Raw genomic sequence first — 22,044 nt, 5'->3', positions numbered from 1 at the left:
CCTACCTGTGCTCCCTCTACCCAGGTACTTGGAACCATTCCCATTTGCCCTCAGAAATTCCATGCCCCTGTTTTCAGGGGGAGGAGGGAGGGACCTTTTATATATGTAACTACCTGGTAAGTACAGTATATTTAAAAATGACAAATTCGAAGATAATTTGCATTTTTCCTAACCATACAAACCTTAGCTATTTACAAAGGGTTACCTTTTAGCATAGCTGAAATGGCGAGCCATTAGAATTTAACGAGGGTGTATTACCCCCGCGCTAGTTAGCGGGGGGGGGGGGGTATAGGGGAGTGGTAGCTAGCTACCCCTCCTCCCCCTCACACACAGGTGAATACTCACTTTCACTTAGAGGTAGGACTTGTCTTGGGGTACAGGGCTGGCGGGCAATTATGTGTAAATAGCTAAGGTTTGTATGGTTAGGAAAAATACAAATTATCTTCGAATTTGTCATTTGTTCCGTAACCGGAATACAAACCACGCTATTTACAAAGGGTGACTTACCCCTTAGGAAGGGTGGAAAGTCCCCAGCCATACTGGCTTTGGCTTTACCCGGGGACTCAGAATCCGAGTGAGTCGCACTCGAGAAAAGGAGTCCCTGCACCTCACAAGTTCCTTGCTCCGCAAGGAACCATGTGGCCTACGTAAGCTTGTGTGTGAAGGAAGAAGTGTGACCCGTCCTAGGCAGTTGACCTGGAGTTCCAGAAGGAACTCTGGGTTAGGACGTTCCCAATACCACCTCGTCAGGGTATGGGGGACGCGACAGTATTGACTCAATACTCGGAACACAAGGAAGCATGGTTTACCTGCAGAGGTTCGAGGTCAGCTATGCAGAGACCAGGATGCTGCTTCCCCGTAGAGGGGATGATGAAGAAGGAAGTAAGGGCCAGACATACTTCTTTCGTTCATGCAGACTAAAACCTGATAACAATGCCCTCAACCTTCCACTACCTGTCCAAAAAGGAGCCTGAGGTTAGACCAGCTGTTGTGTAGCCACCAAAGAGCGATGGAAAACGTATCGAGACTCCTGTGGGTCACGCCCCGCAAGAAGCGGGCTGCGAAGGTCATTAGACGCTTCCAGACTCCAGCTTGTAGCACCTGCGTCACAGAGTAGTATTACTCGAAGGTGAAGGACGTTGCGATGTATCCAACATCGTGCTGTAGGGCGACGTGACGGGGGAGGGTCTGGAGACAGGTCGAGATGAATGTCCTTGAGTCCAGGCTGAAGAGGTATACTGGTGACTCTCCCCCCATGTCCTCCTTGTGCTCCCAAATCGGCTGCAACTGAGGACAAACTGCAGCTGTTCCCAGCGCTAACCTCTCGATTCCTTTACTGGCAAGAAAGAGAAGGTCTTGGGACATCAGACACAGAATGGAGACTCGAAATCTTGAATGAATTGGACCGAAGGGCCGGGACCCTCAGATTCTGAGTCTAGCCAACAACTCAGGAGCGAGCCTGAATGTTGCCTTCCCCTCTTCCTTAGAAAGGGGGGAGTAGTAAGAGACCAAGAAGATTGCTTACACACTGGCCGTGGCCAGAGTGAGCAGAAGACCCAAGGCGGAATACAATCCGAGGCCTGTCGTAAAAGGGTCTTGAGAAGAACTCTTAAAGGACTAAAAGTCCGAGCCATGCTCCAAGTTGGAGGTCTTCCTCCGACTAGGGCAGGGACGATCGTAGCTTCGCATGAGTGAGGATAGATCCAGCAGGCAGGAAAAAGTTATTCCTTTAAGCCTGAAGGTTCGGGAAAGGCTGAGCGACAGGCTTCATTGCCAAGAGCGGAAAGGAGTTTCCTCCCGCCGAAAGGCAATAAGACCGTTATTGCTGGAGAAGAGGCCTCACGGGAAGAGGTATATCTCCCACGGCACCAACCACCTTAGACTCTTCACTTTGCCTGGGAGACCCCTGTGGATGACTATCGCAGATGACGCGACCTCCGTACCGCGACGCCCCGGTTCGGGAGAGATGTCGCAGTGTGGTTGCTTGAGTAGTCTGCGCCGTGGGAGAAGCTCTCCCGGGAGTTCCGTCAGGGGAAGCAGAGGGTCCACAAACCGTTCTGCGCATAGTCCCAGTGGAGCTCTCCCATTGAAAGGTTAACAGACAACCTGGTCTTGTTGAGACCCATTGTCCACAGACAAAAAGGAGGGAAGACGCAGGCGTCGAAGTTGTCCCACCATCACCGGAATGCATCTTGCCAGAGTCTCGGGGTCTGAGACTGGGGGGAAGAATAGCGGAAGCTTGAGGTTCCAAGCTGTCGCGATCAGGTCCCCCAGACCAGCACTTGCTGGTTACCCAAGGTCAAATACCCCCAGGTACACTCTCTCTACGAGGCTCTGCTCGGATAGTCTGAGAGAAACATTCCCCTGCCTGGAATGAGAGAGCCGATGGTGGTATTGAGAGAATCTCAATCATCCCGGTATCTCTACTGCAAGATGTGAAGGTGTGAAAATGCGTCCCCTGCTGGTTAGAATGAAGTCGACGTGCAACGGGGCGACTCGGCAGGAGCTGTAGGATCTGAAGAGGGGCCAGACTAAGGCCCCTACGCCTGCCAGAATGATGGAGAGGTATCCTTCAGGTCTTGACCATAGGCCTGGACCGGAACATGCACCCCCCCCCCCTTTCCTTTGACAAGTCCGAGAACCGCATCAAGAATGTGGGGAAAGGACGAGAATATCCACTACCATCAAGAGGCTCCATAGGTCAACACCCATTGCAGGTCTAATAGTTCCGCTGGTCTCATAGGGCCAGGGAGTCCGGTTAAACATTGCCTGAAGCCACCGGAACTTGGATTGCCCCACATGGAACTTATCCTGAGGCGACCGTTCGGACTATAGACGGGTCAATGAGGAAAGGAGAACTAGGAAACGTTCCAAGGTAGGGCTGAAAGCTCTGCTTGACTGAGAACAGGTACTGCGACTCTCCTCAGTCTTGCCACAGTCAACCGAAAGGAAGGCTCGGAGGATGTGGTAACAGAATCTGGCGTCCCCAGGTGGTCACCCATCCAAGTACCGGCGTTGCTTAACCTCGCTGGACGGACGAGAAGCGGGGTTTCCAACGTGGTAAGGCCGTTGACTCAATATCATGGCCAGATACTCCAGATGTTGAGGCAGAGGAAGAGAAGGCTCCAAGCAAAATACCATGAGCCCACACTCATGGTAAGCATCCGGAAGCTTGTCCCGGCGCTGAAGAAGGTCGAAACCCGAGCCTACCGGAGTTGACCAGCCCTCCAAACAGCAGAGGAGGCGGAAGCCTGCACCTGAGCGGCCAAGAGGAAGGCAGGGAGAGTTCTCTGGGGAAACAAACCTGCTATGCCATGGCGGGATAGCCACACTGCATCATAAGCAGGAGTACTTGCAGTCTAGGCTGAATTCGACGAGCACCCTGGAAGATGGATGGAATGGAAACTGAAAGTACCCGTCCTTCCGATCCAGGGTTTAAGGAGTCCTGTCACCTCGTTACCAGTCTGATCGATTCTGCTGGTCTACGCTGGCCGAAGTTTGTTCGACAAACTTGATCAGGGCTGAGAGGTCGACTATGGACATCCCCTCTCAGATCCTTCCTTACAAGAAAGGATCGACTGAGGGGGCCGGGGGTGAAGCCGTCGATGATCCTAAGGAAGACCTTCGCCTAAGGTATGGATCATTCTGCCCAACCGGGCAACTCTGCTGACGCTATGGCATAGAGGTTCAGAGACACTGAATTCGCTGACAGAGACGGCAGGCGCGATATCCTTGGCTAATCACAGAGATTGTGCGGGAATGGGCATCGGGAAGCTGTCATTCGGATGAGTAACCTTAAGCATCCTCCCAGCGAAAAACCTGCAATCCTAGAGTTCGTGAACTCCTTTTAGGACTATGCCCCCCCCGGGGGAGTCTCCCGTGCCATCTGTTCCTGACAGGAGGAAACTGCAATTGGACACCTTGTCCCAGTTGTTGTACCCGATAACTTAGGCCGACGTGGTTGAAAGAAAAGGGCGCTGGAGCCCTGCAGAGTCTGGAAGAAAGCGCCTTGGAGGAGTCGATTTACTCCGCACAGCAGCTGTCTAAGTCTCTGTCCTTGGGCACAAACAAACTCTTCTCAAGGATGGAAGGGTGTCTGAGGTCGTCGACCTCCACAGATGAGACACCCGAAGGAAGCCCTCAGTCAGCGCGTCCAGATGGTACAACATCGAGCTTGTCCGCAAGTTAGATACTTAACGACGAAAGGCCAAGGTGCCTGAGCTCGAGAGGAGGAAAGTACCCTTGATCTTCCTGTAGCTTCCTTGAACCAAACCTCGGGCCATAACCGAGGACGAACGGAAAGCCCCCCCCCCCCTTCCAGGGAATGACGGGGAAGGGCTAACCCAGGTTCAGGAAAAGAGGAGTGTTGCTCAGATCTCCCTTAAGTTTCTCCTATTCTTGCAAGTGCCATGCTCTGTGTTTACGGGGTGAGGCCGTGTTCTGGAAATATGCTCCAGAAGAACTCGCCAGGCTGGTCATGCTGCGAAAACCCCATTGGGAATCGTGGTCGCAATTGCCCTGGAGCTCGCGCGACGGAAATTCCTGGAGCTCGCGCGACGGAAATTCCTGGTGGTCGGCGAGCGATAACCCATAGACGAGCAATGGATACTGCAAGAAATAAGCCGACATTTGTGCGAAGAAACACTGTACGTTCGCGCGAAGGAACAACATCCGTCCGCGCGATGTAAAAACTGTTGGTTCGCGCCTGGGCGAACATTGGAGAGCATGAGCGTAGACGTGCAGGCACGTGGGCGTGTAGGCGCGCGGGCGAGTGGTCGCGCGGTTGCACGGGCGAGCGGTCGCGCGGTTGCACGGGCGAGCGGTCGCGCGGTCGCGCGGGCGAGCGGTCGCGCGGTCGCGCGGTTGCACGGGCGAGCGGTCGCGCGGTTGCACGGGCGAGCGGTTGCACGGGCGAGCGGTCGCGCGGTTGCACGGGCGAGCGGTCGCGCGGTTGCACGGGCGAGCGGTCGCGCGGTTGCACGGGCGAGCGGTCGCGCGGGCGAGCGGGCGAGCAGTCGTGAGGGTGGGCAGGTGGATGAGAGCGAGTCCGAGGCGGCGAACGCAAGCGTTAGCGTGATGGCGAGGAAACGCGCTGCCGCGTGGGCGAGGAGGACAGCTGGCGATATGGATCAACAAGCGATCGATGGTGAGCTGGTGAGTGCTAACGCGCAGGTTGGTGATGGCGCGTTGTGTTATGCCGACGCGATGGTCGAGCAGTATGCGCAGGTGAGCGATCGTGCGTTGGCGAGCAGTATGCGAAGGTGAGCGATCGCGCGATGGCGAACAGCATACGCAGTTGAGGGTCACGCGATGGTGATCAGCATGCGCAGGGTCGAGCGATGGTGATCAGCATCCGCAGGTGTGCGGTCGCGCGATGGCGATCAGCATCCGCAGTTGAGGGTCGTGCGATGGCGATCAGCATCCGCAGTTGAGGGTCGCGCGATGGCGATCAGCCTCCGCAGTTGAGGGTCGCGCGATGGCGATCAGCCTCCGCAGTTGAGGGTCGCGCGATGGCGATCAGCATCCGCAGTTGAGGGTCGCGCGATGGCGATCAGCATCCGCAGTTGAGGGTCGCGCGATGTCGATCAGCATCCGCAGTTGAGGGTCGCGCGATGGCGATCAGCATCCGCAGTTGAGGGTCGCGCGATGGCGATCAGCATCCGCAGTTGAAGGTCGCGCGATGGCGATCAGCATCCGCAGTTGAAGGTCGCGCGATGGCGATCAGCATCCGCGGTTAGGGGTCGCGCGATGGCGATCAGCATGCGCAGGTGAGCTAGTAGCTGGCGAACCATGTTCCTTCAGAAGTGTTGGAGAACGTTGGCGTGCCGGCTGTAACACACGTGGGCGATCCGGAGATCGCTGGCGAGCTGATGATCGCTGACGAGCTGATGATCGCTGGCGAGCTGATGATCGCTGGCGAGCTGATGATCGCTGGCGAGCTGATGATCGCTGGCGAGCTGATGATCGCTGGCGAGCTGATGATCGCTGGTGAGCTGATGATCGCTGACGAGCTGATGATCGCTGACGAGCAGAAGGCTACGCGTGGAAGCCTGCGCAAAGGAGAAGAGTCCTTGACCCCGACCTGAATCGAAGTTCTAGATCGCGAGGGTGAACGTGGGCGCACAGGGCACGTAACAGGAACCAACAGGAACCGCAGGGATGATCATCTTGAAAGCGCTGACGAACAGGAGAGCGCTGATGAGCAGAAGAGCGCCTGTGTGCTCACACTGAGCAGGAGCAGGAGAGAACACAGCAGAAGGGCGCGCAGGGAAACCCTGACACGCAAGGGAAGAACCCCCGTGGGGGCAACCCTTTGCCCCGAAGGGATCGTTGTCCGCCGGGAGACTGATGTCCGTCGGAAGACCGCTGTCCGTCGGGAAGACCGTTATCCGTCGGGAAGACCGTTGCCCGTCGGAAGACGAGATCAGACTGCTGTCCATCTGCACCAAGGCGGAAGATCGAGAAAAAGGAGTTGTAGGCTGCAAACGGAGATCCAAAAAGGCGCCTCAAGCACCCTTATAGGGAGATGAGAGGCCCTTACGACGAGGCGGACGGTGGGCCTTACGGCGAGGGAGCCAACAGCAACAGCAACAGCAACAGAAGAAACCTCCGAAGAGGAGTCTCTATGAGTGTACTCTCTCGCGAACGAAAGAGAAACACTTCGTGGAAGAGACTGGTCAGCCAGTGACCTAAAAGGAGCAATCCTCCGAAGAGGAGCTCCTGCAGTTGCCCAGCCCCTTGAGCGAAACTGCAGGTGCGACCGCTCAGCACCAAGAGCATAGTCGCACGAAAAAAAGGCAAGAGAAGAACCCCCCAAAAGGGAAAAAACTCAAGCCTGGACAGGAAAAACTTCCCTCGGAAGGAAAGTTACCCGCCCAAGGAGGCAAGCCTCCTGAGAGTTCTAAAATGAACTGGAGAGCTGTCCGTCGTATGGGAGTACTACCAGTAGAAGGAGACACGCCCCTGACGAAAATACAAGGGGGGAGGCAGCAACAGCCGAATCCCCAGGACTCAACCAGACAGCTCACACCGTTGCTATATTACAGAAACGAACTAGATCGGTAACTGTAAAAAAATAAAACAAATAATATTAGTACACATTCATTCCCCCGGGAAGGCTCCGAAGAGGAATCCCGAGGGAAAGGAACAAGAATTACACAACAGGCACGTGCCCTCACAACCACTTACACTCGCGGAAGGAGAGCTGTAACCAAAACAGAATTATAACAATTATAATTATGTAACTATGTAATTATGTAATTTAAAAATGAATGAACACTAAAGAAAGAACGAAAACCCCGAAAGGAATCGTTCTACAAGCTGAAAAACAAAAAAAACAACTACAATTAGATTCATAACTAATTGAGACAAACGTACGGCGTAGCAACCCCCCACACTGAAAGAAAGCTAGGCTACAAGGGCGTAGTAACACGTAGTAAAAAGGTGAACGACCTCAAGAGAGAGAGAGAGAGAGAAAGACATAAGTCAAACTCGATCGCCACCCATAAAATTACGCCGTGGTGGCCTAACTGCCGAGGCCTCCACGAAGATATCGTACACTACACACACAAATCTGAAAAGGAAACTTACTTATTTCTATACTCAAATATATATACAAACATGAAAACATGTTTACATATATATTGAGTAAATGAAAAGTAAGCGATTAAGTAAAGACAAAACAAACAAACAAACAATGGCTGCCAAGAGAGGACCAAGACAAAAACGTCTGTCACAGTCCGAGCCAAAAGTGAAAGTGAGTATTCACCTGTGTGTGAGGGGGAGGAGGGGTAGCTAGCTACCACTCCCCTACCCCCCGCTAACTAGCGCGGGGGTAATACACCCTCGTTAAATTCTAATGGCTCGCCATTTCAGCTACGCTAAAAGGTAACCCTTTGTAAATAGCGTGGTTTGTATTCCGGTTACGGAACAAACTTATTTTAAAATGAAAATGCCATTTTTAAATATCTAACTTCCCTGATAGTTACATATATATAGCTGATTGACACCATTGGTGGTGGGTTAGAGAACCGCAACACCGTTGGGAATTTGTATAATTATTAATTGCTACAAATTAGCTGTACCAATAATCTGGTTCCTACCTGATAAGGAAGCAGGCTTCATGGTTTTCCTGCTTCATTCACCTGCATTCCTTGTGAGACCCAGCAATCCACCCAGGGGGGTGTAGAAAGTCTCTGTGGGGCTGTCACACAGTCCTCGACCTTAACATGACTAGACCACCACCCTTGCTATCCTGGCATAGCCATGGACAATGAGCTGACCACCTGACCCACTAACACACTAAAAACACACTCCATAAAACCTAACTTAGACTTGCACCCCAGACTGTGGAAGGTTGCAACAACCTTCACAGACAACCTGTGAGATCAAGTTCAAGAAAAAGCAAGGGTATAAACAAGGTTATAGGTTAGAGGCAGTAGTACCTTCTCTAATTACGGCGCCGGAGGCAACGTACGGACCCAGGGAACAACAATCCTCATATTGGGTCTGTACCTCTTTTAGGTAACAATCTGCGAGGATTGACTTGCTTCGCCAGAATGTCGCTTCCAAAATCGATTTCATAGACTTGTTGTGTCTATAAGCCATCGAAGTTGCCACAGCTTTTACTTCGTGTGCTTTGACTTTGAGGATTGGGAAGCTTTTCTCGTCACAGTTCTGGTGAGCTTCCCATATTAAATTCTTGATAAAGAACGCCAATACATTCTTTGACAAGGGTAACGAAGATTTCTTCACCGAGCACCAGAGGTTGTCTGCCTGTCCTCTCATGTTTTTGGTCCTCTGCAGATAAAATTTTAGGGCCCTCACTGGACAGAGGCTTCTCTCCTTTTTCTGTCCTACTAAATGAGTTAACCCTGGTATGGTAAAGGATCTGGGCCATGGCTGAGAAGGATTCTCGTTCTCTAGTTGCAGCGAGCAGACTGCATTCTCTCCATTGAAGTCTACATTTGCTAAAGGCTTGCAATTCTCCTATCCTCTTGGCTGTTGCCAACGCAACCAGGAATAGGGTCTTCTTAGCGAGATCCTTCCACGAAGCCTTGTCGAGAGGTTAAAACCTGCTCGAGGTTAAAAACATCAGGACTACATCCAAATTCCAAGAGGGGGTTGGGTTGTCCTTCCTCTTAACTGTCTCAAAGGACCTTATGAGGTCCGAGAGATCCTTGTCTCCCGACACGTCAATAGCTCTGTGACGGAAGAAGGAAGCTAGCATGCTGCGGTATCCCTTGATGGTTGATACTGCTAGTTTCTCTTGAGTTCTTAAGTGTAACAGAAAATCAGTCAGTTGAGTTAAAAAGGTACTGAAAGAGGAAATGTTGTTAACTCTGCACCATTCCCTGAACACGTCCCACTTTGACTGGTAAACCTTGATTGTGGACGTCCTCCTCGCTCTCGCGATTGCTCTTGCAGCTTCCCTCAAAAAGCCCTTCGCTTTTCCCAGTTTTTCATTAGTCGAAAGGCAGTTAGATTGAGAGCGAGGAGATTTTGATGGTATCTCTCTATATGTGGCTGTCTGAGTAGATCGTTCCAACAAAGTAATGATCTGGGTGTGTCTACTAGCCACTCCATCACTTCTGTGATCCAGGGTCTCATGGGCCAAAACGGAGCTATCAGGGCCATGCGGGCGTTGTTTGACTCCCTGAACTTCTTCATGACTCTGTCTAGGATCTTGAATGGGGAGAAGGCGTACGTGTCTAGTCCTTCCCACTCCATGAGGAAGGCGTCCACTGCCACTACTTCCTGGTCTGGGACTGGAGAGCAATAAACAGGTAACCTCTTTGTTCTCTGCGTCACAAAGAGGTCTATTGACGGTTCTCCCCACAGATTCCAAAGCCAGCTGCACACCTCGTGATGTAGGGTCCATTCTGTCGTGAGAACCTGTATTCCTCTGCTAAGAAGATCCGCTCTGACATTCTTCTCTCCCTCTATGAAGCGGGTTATCAGAGTTATATTGTTCGTTTTTCCTCACAGCAGGAGATCTTTTGCTGCCTCGTTAAGGGAATCCAAACGAGTGCCTCCCTGTTTCCTGATGTAGGCCAACACTGTGGTGTGCTGAAAATCATTCGGATATAAGTCCGCCAATACCGCAAGTAATCTTTTCAGATCCGCCTCATGAAGAGTTTCTTGCGTCTCCTCCTTTGAGATCTCTTCCAAAGGATTGGCGATTTCCGATGTCGAACGAGTGGGGGAATCACGCTCATTGTCCTGCTTACGTGGGTCATGCACGCGTCCAGCATGCTGTGAGGGAGCGTCATGATCCTTGCCACCTCCCGTCACGCGTCCAGCTTGCTGCGATGGAGCGTCCATGAGCGCTGCAACTTGTAGCAAGTCCGCGTCTTGCTGGCTGTTAGCGTCTCGCTGTCCTAACTCCGGTCTTATCCTCTTCCTGGGTCTGTAGACGTGATTAGATTCCTTCTTGCGTGCTTCCTCTCTTAGTCCTTGCAACTTGTAAACGTCGAACAGAGACGTAATGGACTGCTGAAGCTCTGACAAGAACGCTGCTTGTGGTGCCTCATGCTGCTCGAGAACAACTGGAGATGGTACTGCACGTACGTCTACAGCTTCGGCGACTCTAGCTGGGGTCTTCTGGCGAAGAGGTGTTGACGCCCCTTGCGACACCTCCCAATCCAGGGGAGGGGGAGAGGCGTGAACCGACGTAATGTGCATGTCTCCTTCCTCCGAAGAGCTATGCGTCCTACACCTCTGTTTAGGCGCGGATGCGTCGTCCTCCTTCGACAGAAATCTCTCCAGAGAGCTCCAATTGCTACAAGAGGGTTGCTGGAACGTAACGGGGGACCTGCATCTCTTGGGAGGTCTCAATTCTTGAGGTTGTCGCCAACCGCGTCTGGGTCTTGCGTCTTCCGAGGATGACGAACACTTCCTCATCTCACCTTTCCTGCGGCGAGGGGGAGCGTCCTGGGATGCGTCAACAGGATCGCTCGAAGGGACGTCCGCTCGCTGATCAAAATCTCCCACCTCCCTTAGCCTGTCGACGTTCCTTCTCCCAGAGGTTGGGGAGCATGGAAGAGGTCTAGGGCTAGGAGCATGACAGACACGAACGGATGCACCCTCCACTGCACTAGCACTGTCCCCGAACTTGCGCTGCAAACCACGTACTGCCCCCCACATCACTTCCTTATCCGATGTAAGAGATTGCACTTTAACACCCAAGGCAGAAATAGCAGCCGTAATATCCTTCATAGTAGGCTCACTTACCTCCAACTCCACAAGAGAGTCTGTTACTACTACCTTAGGGCTAGGATCAGGAACATTAGAATTAGACAAGTTAGAAAGGACTTGACTATCAGAAGACCTAATTGTCAGAACACTCGAAGATCTAGCTCTCTTAATTCTGTCCTTTTCCAATCGCCTCACATAGCGATCATACTCTCTTCACTCTCTCTCCGACAAACTTTCACACTCATTACATCTGCCGAAAAAAGGGCCGCCGACTCATTGGATCCGTCTCTTAAGGCTTGTCCATGCAAGACATATGTGGATGAGGCTTTCAGTGTCCAAATCCTTCAAAGCATAAACCTTTTTTCCCAAGGCTCCCAGAGTCCAGTCAAGGAAATGAGCACCTCGAAAGCTCTGAAGACGCCTTAGAGAAGATGATCAAGCTTTGACGTTGACCAGAGCACTTTGGTTCTTCTCATGGCTGTCCGACGAGGGGTGTCCACCAGACTCGAAAAGTCACCTTGGGCAGAGGCAGGAACTCCCAAGCCGGGAACTTCTCCAGTCTCGTACCAAACGCTAGATCTGGAAGCCAATCTGGCCGGGGGAAAAGAGAAAACAGTCTTTCCTTGGTCTTTCTTGCAATGCAACCAGTCCCCCATCATTCTCAAGGCTCTCTTAGATGAGCGAGACAACACCATCTTCATGAACAGAGACTCGTTCGACGCCTTCCCTAGCATAACCTTTGAAGGCAGGGAAAGTGGAGCAGCAGGAACAAAATAATTAGGAAACTCTTTGGGAAAAAAAAACTCATAAGTTTCTTTAAATCCACAGAAGGTCGAAGGGTCTTAGGATCTTCTCCTTCCGAGATTTCCTCTAAATGATCACTAGGGGAAAAATGATCGTCGATCCCTTCTTCCGACAGGTCTCTAATCGAGGTAGAGACGTCCTGTTTCCTAGGAGTCAACTCCTTAATATCCTGACTTCTGGCGTCAAGGAGTCCATTATCATGACGCCTGGCATCACGTTGTTCCAACGCTTAACACTCGGAACTATGACGTTCGGGCTCTTGACGCTCGGAACTATGACGTTCGCGATCTTGACGCTCGGAACTATGACGTTCGCGATCTTGACGCTCGGAACTATGACGTTCGCGATCTTGACGCTCGGAACTATGACGTTCGCGATCTTGACGCTCGGAACTATGACGTTCGCGATCTTGACGCTCGGAACTATGACGTTCGCGATCTTGACGCTCGGAACTATGACGTTCGCCATCTCGACGCTCGGTTTCATGACGTCCGAGTCTCTTACGCTCGGCGTCCCGACGTCCAACTCCTTGACGCTCAGCGTCATGCGTACCAGTCTCTTGACGCTTAGCATGATGTTCCTCATGACGCTCGGCATCATGGCTACCTCCAAGTTCTAGACGCTCGGCGTCATGACTTCCAAGGTTCCGACGCTTGGTGTCACGGCGTCCAACTTCTCGACGCTCGGCATCATGCCTTCCAAGGTTCTGACGCTCGGCATCACGACATCCAACTACTCGATGCTTGGCGTGATGTAGTCCAACTCCTTGAAGCTCGGCGTCATGACCCCTTGACGCTTGGCTTTCTGACGCTCAGCGTCATGGCGCTGTTTAGAATCTTGACGCTCGCATCATGACGAGCAACTTTCTTCTTGTCTAGCAGGAAGGGAAATATGTAAGACGCCAGCCTCGTCTGTGAGCTGCGTCATCCGACGGCGAATAACACTTTCACCTCGCCTTTCCCATGGCGAGGGCGAGCGTCTTGGGAAGCGTCAACAGGTACGCTCGGGGGCTAACGCCTCTCACCTCCCTTTGCCTGTCAACATTCCTTCTCCCAGGAGTTGGGGAGCTTGGAAGAGGTCCAGGGCTAGGAGAACTACAGGTCCGAGCAGCCGCACCCTCCACTGCACTGATTTAAGCCCTGAAACTTGAACTTTTCAACTCTTTCACATCAGACCATAATTTAGACCTGCCCGCTGCGAGAGATTCTACTCTTTCGCCAAGGGCTTGAATGAGAATCCAATAGGCTATACGATTAATATTAGTATTCCCAATATCGAAATATTAAATAACGATACAAAGTATTTTGTGGGACTGTATCGATCAAAATGAGTACTACGTAGTATAAATTTGACTGTACGCTAGTTTAATCTCTAATAAAGAAAGTATACTAATAGGACAAATATTTTCCTAAAAATGTTATTTTCATTATAAAATTAATTTTTGAACATTCTTACCTGGTATTTATATATATAGATTACGTCTCTGACGTCACGGCAGAAAATTAAAAACTCGCGCCAATCACCGATTGGATAGCCAAGTGTACTACCTGCGCACCCTAGCGAAGTACCTCGGAACCATTCCCTGTTCCATCATATTTTCCATGACCATTGTCTCTAGAGGGGAGGAGGGTGGAAATTTAATTATATATAAATACCAGGTAAGTTCAAAAATTCATATTATAATGAAAATGACAAATTCGTAGGTAATTTGTATTTTTCTTAACTATATAAACCTTAGCTATTTAATATGGGTAATTACTTTCGGCGTAGCTGAAATGACGAGCCATTAGAATTTCAACGAGGGTTTACTACCCCACCGCTAGTTAGCGGGGGGTAAGGAGGGTAGCTTGCTACCCCCCCCTCACACACACCTGTGCTTGAGCTCACTTTGCTTAGAGGTAAGACTTCACGGGGGATAGGGCTGGCGGGCAAGTTTGATTAAATAGCTAAGGTTTGCATAGTTAGGAAAAATACAAATTACCTACGAATTTGTCATTTGTTCCGTAACTGAAATATAAACCACGCTATTTAATATGGGTGACTCACCCCTTAGGAAGGGTAGCAAGTCCCAGCCAGTACTGGCTTTTGGGTTTGCCCGGGGACTCAGTATCTGAGTGTGTCAGCACTCAACAATAAGGAGTCCCTGCACCTCGCTAGAACCTTGCTGTGCAAGGGCTGCAGCCTACGTAAGCTGTATGAAGTGTGACTCATCCTAGGAAGTTGACCTGTAGTCCTTTAGATGGAAACTTTAGGCTAGGACTCTGCCAATACCACCTCGTCAGGGTATGGGGACGTGACAGTATTAGCTTAATACTAGGAACACAAGGAAACATGGTTTACCTGCAGTGGTTTGAGGTCAGCTGTGCAGAGAACCCAGGATGCTGCTTTCCCCAAGAGAAGGGAGGAAGAAGAAAAGAATAAGGGCCACCAGACATACCTTTTCATTCATGCAGACTAAGACCGTGTAACAATGCCCTCAACCTTCTGCTACTTGTCTATTAAGGAGCCCGAGGTTTTAAACCAGCTGTTGTGCAGCCACCACAGGGCCGATAGAGAACGTATCGAGCCTCCTGTGGGTCACGTCTTGCAGGTAGTGGGCTGAGAAGGTCGTCTGACGCTTCCACACCCCCGATTGTAGAACCTGCGTAACTGAAAAGTTCTTCTTGAAGGCCAGGGACGTAGCTATGCTGTCAGAAACTTCCTCTGAAGGCAAGGGGATCGTTTAATCCCTAGGAGGAGTTACCAAAGGGGGGTTCGCCTGCAAAGATGAAGGAGAAAAGTCCCTGGACCTATCCGGAATCCTCCCTCCCACCGGCGAGTGCGCTGTTTTGCGCTTGCGGGGGGGGGGGGGGGGGGTAAAACGATGATGACAACCTGGCCGCGCGTTGTCCTGCAGCCTTACGCGTGGGATCGCGCTGGCGCTCGCACAATGGGGATCGCGCTGGCGCTCGCACAATGGGGATCGCGCTGGCGCTCACACAATGGGGATCGCGCTGGCGCTCGCACAATGGGGATCGCGCTGGCGCTCGCACAATGGGGATCGCGCTGGCGCTCGCACAATGGGAATCTCGCTGGCGCTCGCACAATGGGGATCGCACTGGCGGTCGCACAATGGGGATCGCGCTGGTGCTCGCATGATGGGAATTGCCCTGGGTCGTGCGCGGGCGAATGTTAGCGGGCGCGCGGGGGCGAATGTTAGCGGGCGCGCGCGGGCGAATGTTAGCGGGCACGCGCGGGCGAATGTTAGCGGGCGCGCGCGGGCGAATGTTAGCGGGCGCGCGCGGGCGAGCGATGGCGCGCAGAGGCTGGAGATGGCAGAGGGCATCCTGAAGGATGACTAAGCGATCGCGCGTGCGAAGGCGATTTTTCGCGCGGGCACGTTGGGCGAGCGCGCGCAGGAGATATATCCCTTGCGCGCGGGCGCGCATGAGAGCACACATCTGGCTGTGGTGGTGGGCACGCGTGCGCAACCTCGTGAGCACGCGTTAGAGACTGCACGCGATGGCGCGCTGGTGAAGGATGGAGCGTTGGCGATCGATAGCGCATTGATGAGTGCTGGAGAGCAGGGGAAGAGGTTAACTTCCCCACTGCCCCCAGATCAGAAGATCGTGGGCGCGCAGGAGATCGTTGGTGCGCAGGCGAGCACTGGCGTGTAGGCGAGTGCTGGCGGGCAGGTGAACGAAGGCGCACATGGCGCACAGCAGGATTAGGGCGCACTACTGGCGATCAGGAGAGCGCTAGCGCGCAGGTGAGCGCTGGCACGCAGGTGAACGCTGGCGCGCAGATGAGCGCTGGCGCGCAGATGAGCGCTGGCGCGCAGATGAGCGCTGGCGCGCTTTAACAGGAACCACTCCTGAAGACGAGCGCCGCAAGCGCGCATGTGAACGTTGGCGCGCAGGGGAGACCTGGCGCGTAAGGGACTTATGCACTAATTTGTGCGAAAGCCCTTGATGCCCCGAAGGGACCGTTGCCCGTTTTACAAAGGGATGTGTTGGCGCCCACAGCGCGTCAGCAGCCAGGAACGGCGACGGCAGGTCAGCAGGTCTGGCGGGTGGAAGGTCGGCGTGCCCTTTGTAAGGACGACCTTCCACCGAAGCAGATTGCGAACGATCTGCAGAGAGGTCCAGGAATGTAGCTGGTAGAGTCGGATAACGATGGCGAGGTTCCTCTGCGGCAGACTGCAGTGATGATGAACCGAAGAGGCGCCTCCTAACACCCTTGTGAGGTGAAGGAAGGCCTCTATGGCGAAGAGGAAGGCGGGCTTTACGCCTTATACGCCCTCTGGGGGCCGTGGGGTCAGCGGGCTGACCATCAGCAGTCCTCCGAAGAGGAGTCTCTGTGATTGAACTCCCCGAGGGGGAGAATCACCGGCAGGAGAGACCGTTGAACTTAGTTCCTCCCTCAAAGGATGCTCAGAGGGGGGAACTAAGCCTTCAGCTACATCGGGAACATCACGAGCAGAGGTTTGATATAACTCATCGGAAGCCTCTGCCACGACAACATCGAAGATAGACAGAGGATCAACCTCTGCTAAAGTCGGCGATTGTTTGACAGCTACCCCCAACCTGATCATGTCAAACAAGGCTTCCTTGGAGGGCGAACCCTGAAGCCCCAAGGAAGCCCAAAGCTGTAACAAATCATTATTAGAAACAGGCATATTTATATTTAAATCCTCCCCCGGGGGAGGAGGAGGAGCTGCCTCGCTATGGGAGGCAACTCCCTCTCCCAAACCCCGAGATCGGTCAACAGACCTACGGCCTACGCTACCACTCGACAGTTTCTTGGAAGAAACCGATCGAGTGGGAGCTTCGGAAGAGGTTTGGGCCATGGAAGAAGAGCCCTTGGGATTTTCTCCTTTCAAAGAAACCTTCGAAGGAGAAATATCCCGTCTGGACTTCTTCTCCCGGCGCCGAGAAAACCTCTCCCACTGGGAGGTAGACCACTCACTACACTCGCCACACACTTTATTCCTATCACACCACTGGCCCCTACAGTAAGGACATAGGGTGTGGGGGTCCGTGTCGACCGCCGACATATACGTGCCACAAGGGCGGTCAGGTAATCCAGGACACTTTCGCATAGCAGAGGCCAACTTCACACACACCTGTCAAAGGAAAAGCAAAAAGTAATAGCAATGGCTGTCAAAGAAGGCGAGGGTGACAGCGGACACGTCCGACTACCACCCGAGCAGAGAGCAAAGTGAGCTCAAGCACAGGTGTATGTGAGGGGGGGAGGGTAGCAAGCTACCCTCCCTACCCCCCACTAACTAGCGGTGGGGTAGTAAACCCTCGTTAAAATTCTAATGGCTCGTCATTTCAGCTACGCCGAAAGTAATTACCCATATTAAATAGCGTGGTTTGTATTTCAGTTACGGAACAAATAACATTTTTAAACAAGACTTACCTGGTAGTTATATATATAGCTGATTAACACCTTTGGTGGAGGGTTAGAGACAGCCAATATAGTAGGGATTGTTTACTTAAGAGTTAATAAACAAACTTAAGGGTTAATACCTGATAAGGAAGCTGACTTCAATGAATTCTTTCATTATGTCCACTTTCCTTATGGAATCCAGCAATCCACCCAGGGGGCTGAAAACCTCTAGGAGCTGTCAAACCGGTCTAAAAGCCTCTATGTGACAGGACCTCTTCCAATACCTTTGTTCTGGGCGCTCTCAAGGAACAAATTGACCACCTGACTAAAATCAATGATTGTGGGAGACTGTCGCAATCTCCACAAACAACCATAAAATCATAAAAGTTCCAAGAGAAGAAAAAGGTATTAGGATTATGGGAACGTAGTGGTGGATCCTTCCCCCACTACTGCACTCGCTGTTATGAATGGTCCCAGAGAATAGCAGTCCTCATAAAGAGTCTAGACACGTTTCAAATAGTGTGGAGTGAACACAGATTTACTCCTCCAAAAGGTTGTGTCCAAAATGCTCTGCCACAATCTATTCTGCTTGAAGGCCACTGAAGTTGTTACAGCACTAACTTTATGCGTCTTGACCTTTAAAAACTTTAGGCCAGTCTCACTGTGATGCATATGAGCCTCTCTTATAAGAGTCTGATGAAGACTGAAAGAACATTTTTGACATCTGTAATGTGGGCTTCAGGGGTCTACTGGACACAGGACTCTCTCCAACTCATCGCCGACCACCTCCGAAAGATTTGGAAACTCAAAAGCCTTGGGCCAAGGTTGAGAAGAGCAGTCATTCTTGGCAAGGAAGCCTAACTGCAATGAGCAGATAGCTTTGTTATCGCCAACGTTTTAACTAAACACATGAATTCACTAACTCTTTTAGCTGTCGCAAGACTATCACAAAAAATAGTTTTCATCGTGAGGTCCTTAAATGAAGAAGAATGCAAGAGCTCAAGCCTGTCACTCATAAGGAACTTCAGGACAATATCCAGAATCGAAGCTAAAGGATCCTGGTTGTTTCGATGTTTCAAACGATTTGAGAAGTACCTGTACTTTATCATTCGAAAAGTCCAAGATACTGTGCTTGACTACAGTCGCTAACAGACTCCTGTATCCCTTGATGGAAGAGGATGAACAAATGAGCTTCCTTCGAAGGTACAACAGGAAGTCAGCAATCAGAGCTGTAAAGATACTGGAAGAGAAAACAGAGTTGACTCTGCACCATTCACTAAAACCTCCCACTTGGATTGATAAATCCTGATGGTAGAAGTCCTTATTGCCTTGTAAAAGCCCTAGCTGCCTCTAGCTCTTGTGAGTTTCGATAGACTGAAGGTAGTTAGATGAAGAGCTAGGAGACTTGAAAGGTACCTTTCCAAGAGAGGATGTCTGAGTAAATCTACTCTAAAGGAAAGCTTCTAGGAGAGTCCATCATCCATTCCAGTAACTCTGTGAACCATCCTCTTGAGGATGAAAAGAAGGCCACTAGAGTCACCTGGTCCCTTCCTGTGACACAAACTTTGTATCACTTTGCAAAGGACATTGACCGGTGGAAAAACGTACACGTCCAGATTGGACCAGACTTACCAGGAAAGCGTCTATGTGAACTGCTTTGAGATCTGGCACTGGAGAGCAGTAAAATTCTAATCTCTTTATCTGCGAAAACACGAATAGGTCTATACAAGGACGACACCAAAGTCGCCACAGATTCTTGCAAACTACTCAATGGAGTGTCCATTCTCCAGCTGAGACTGTCTGCCATACGTTCTTCCCCCCTAGAATGAACCTTGTTAGAAGGATAAGAGTCTTCTCCTTTGCCCAGATGAGAAGCCTCCTCGCAGTCCCGTAAAGGGACCTCGAGTGGGTTCCGCCTTGCTTGGCAATGAAAGCCAATACTGTGGTGTTATCGGCATTGACCTGCACCCCTTTGTCCAAACTGACCCTTCAAAGTTTTTTGAGGGTCAACTGGACTGACAACAGTTCCTTGTATGATGAGGAAGCTCTTATGTCCATAGTTCCGAAGCTTCCAACTGTCCAGTGTCGCTCCCACTCTGAGTCCAAGACGTAGGGACACAACACAAGGTCTGAGCTCCTCTGTTCAAAGGAGTGACCTTCTGGAAGATTGACTGGATCGTTCCACCACTGAAGGGAACTTCCTCTGGCATCCGAAAAGGGATGCATACCGACTCTAGATCCTCTCCTTGTCCCAAAATGATTAAGGTAGAATTGGAGAGGATGAAGAAAAATCACACAAGGACAATAGCTTCTAGCTTCTGACTGGCCGGGAAAGGAACCCTGGTCCAGGAAAAATAGGATGAACAGCGACATATCAATGGTCACAAAGAAAGATTCAGCCTTCCCAGGGAAAAAACCCCCTCCCAACAAGGAGAGGGTTCCCAACACACTCATCCACTTCCTCGCAGAACACTTCTTCATCTTTAGAAAAGACTGCAGTTTCAAGACGGATTTCTCCGTTTTAAGGGGAGATGTAAAAGCCCGAAAAAACTTGACTCTGAATCACCATCCTTAAATAAACTATCTTTTGTGATGGAGTCAGAAGATCTAACGGAAGTAGTGACATGTGTTTAACAGGATACATCTCTTTAAGGTTCTGACTCCTGGCGTCAAGGGAACCCAGATCACCGCCTCTGTCGCTCGATAAAAACGTCCACGATCAAAGATATCGGAACTAAGGCGTCCTAGATCTCGACAAGGTAACACCAAGTATATTGGAAAAACTTTAGTTACAATATACTCTATACTATAGTTTTCTCCATGCAGTATATATGATACTGTAAAAATACTGGCTACTGTATATCATATAATGTCCTGCCGTACCGGCCGGCGCGTACCCTAGTATAGTTCGAAGGGATATTACCTTCAGACTATTGGGCGGCAGATCGCTGGTTTGTGTGTGCGCGCGCCAATCAGCAACCAAAAAACAACAGCACCTAGCTACCGGCCGCTAATCGTAGTGGTCGGCAGATCTTATGGTGTGCTTCCCTTGCCGACCAGCAATGGTAGATGATACCTATGCCGGCCAGCAGTAATTAAGAACCAGAGAACTTCCACCCGCCCAGCTGCCAGCCATTTAAGCCGGCAGCCAGGCTAGGGGTACATTACACTAACAAGAAAAACAGTATGAATGTAAGGATATAAGGCGGCAATGCCTTACGGCCTTCCATCCAGAATGAGTGATCATAAGGAAGGGGAGAATGTAACATTCAGGCTTCCTTCTATCCATAGCCTGCCGGGCTCTACCGACAGAAATGGATGGTAGACCAAGGGAGGTCTGGGATCACTCTACAGAAGTTAGGCCTCTGCCGGCCGGCACGTTTTTGCCAGCCGGCAGAGGACCGAGCCAGTCCCACATCCTAACCTACTCTAGGTACAGATGTAGAACGACAGCCAAGAGTTGTAATAGCTAGGCCGTTACAGTACTAAGGATAGAGGGGGAAGGGGAAAAGGATCCTGCAAACTTTGCTCTAGTATGAGATTTACCCCAACGGCTAAGGTTTATCTATAGGGAGGGAGGTCAGCAATACTTGCCACCTTCCTCAATACCAAAACAAAGTTTGATGTTGCTATTCACTAGGAAATGGAGAATCTCATCCTCCAACCCAAGAATAACAACACTGGACTAGTCTGCTAGACCATTAGAAGGAATCATCTCGTACAGAAATCTTTGGATGTGGTCTAGGGAGGCTAAGCCTCCTATGTCTGTACCTAACCTAGCAAAGAAATCTCATTCTCTATGCCAGAAAGATAAAGACCCCAGACTAATTACTCTGATGTTCTGCCCAAACCTAAAACAAGTCACTCTGGTTACAGGATCAGGACAGAAACACCCTAGTATAGTTATACCAGAATACTATTCAGTTAAAACCACTAGGATTAAGCCTATGGCTTAACTCAGAGGGAAAAAGGGATTGAACTTAGTCTCCAGAGGAGAAAAGAACAACCGGGGATGTGTGCGAAAGTATACTAAAGCCCCATAGGCTACTAGCCTAGGCGCGGTGAGAATCGATTACCTAAATCACCGTAACTCTCTCTTATACAATCTTGGAAGATTAATATTCAACAATATCTTACATGTATAAATATGCCTATAGCTTCAATAAATTTATAGCACTCGGAAATCTGCATATCATGCATGAAAGTACTAGACCCAAACACCTAGGCTACGAAGCCTAGCGTAGGCCAGGATCGGTTACCTCAATCGCCGAAACTGAATTTACTAACAGCATCATATAAAGAATTCCCATTAGGAAAGCTAAATAGCTAGATTTATTAAAGCATAATGACCGGGAACGTCGCTCTGGCTAACTAAATGACTCATGCATAGCGAGCGACAGCGTCCAGGACGCCTCCGGTAGGCATCAGCTCTTGTCTACGTTAATATCACTTTCAATTTAATTCAAAACAACAAGAGCTTACATTTATACACAAGATAATACTCAACTTTCCAGAGGCAGAAGAGGCTGAAGAAAGCATCATAATGTTGAAATAAATCCAAGAATACGAGAGAATCACAAGGGAAACACTGAGTAGTAGAGCTACGCGATAAGGAATAAAGATGGCACCATCGGCGACGTCATGTACACACCCGAAGCGGGATAGGAGAGG

At 50.7% G+C, this 22,044-nt stretch overlaps 2 long non-coding RNA genes across 2 annotated transcripts in view; one reads left to right on the top strand and one right to left on the bottom strand.

Annotated features, from left to right (window-relative positions):
• LOC137650244 (uncharacterized) overlaps nt 1-22,044 on the top strand; it is a 473,662-nt gene that overhangs the window by 271,116 nt on the left and 180,502 nt on the right. The gene's annotated exons all lie outside the window — the stretch shown is intronic.
• Nucleotides 1-22,044, bottom strand: part of LOC137650241 (uncharacterized) — a 121,712-nt gene that overhangs the window by 84,774 nt on the left and 14,894 nt on the right. The gene's annotated exons all lie outside the window — the stretch shown is intronic.

Source organism: Palaemon carinicauda, chromosome 11 (genome assembly GCF_036898095.1).
Source record: "Palaemon carinicauda isolate YSFRI2023 chromosome 11, ASM3689809v2, whole genome shotgun sequence".
Lineage (NCBI taxonomy): Eukaryota > Metazoa > Arthropoda > Malacostraca > Decapoda > Palaemonidae > Palaemon > Palaemon carinicauda.
This window is presented reverse-complemented; position numbering and strand designations above follow the sequence as displayed.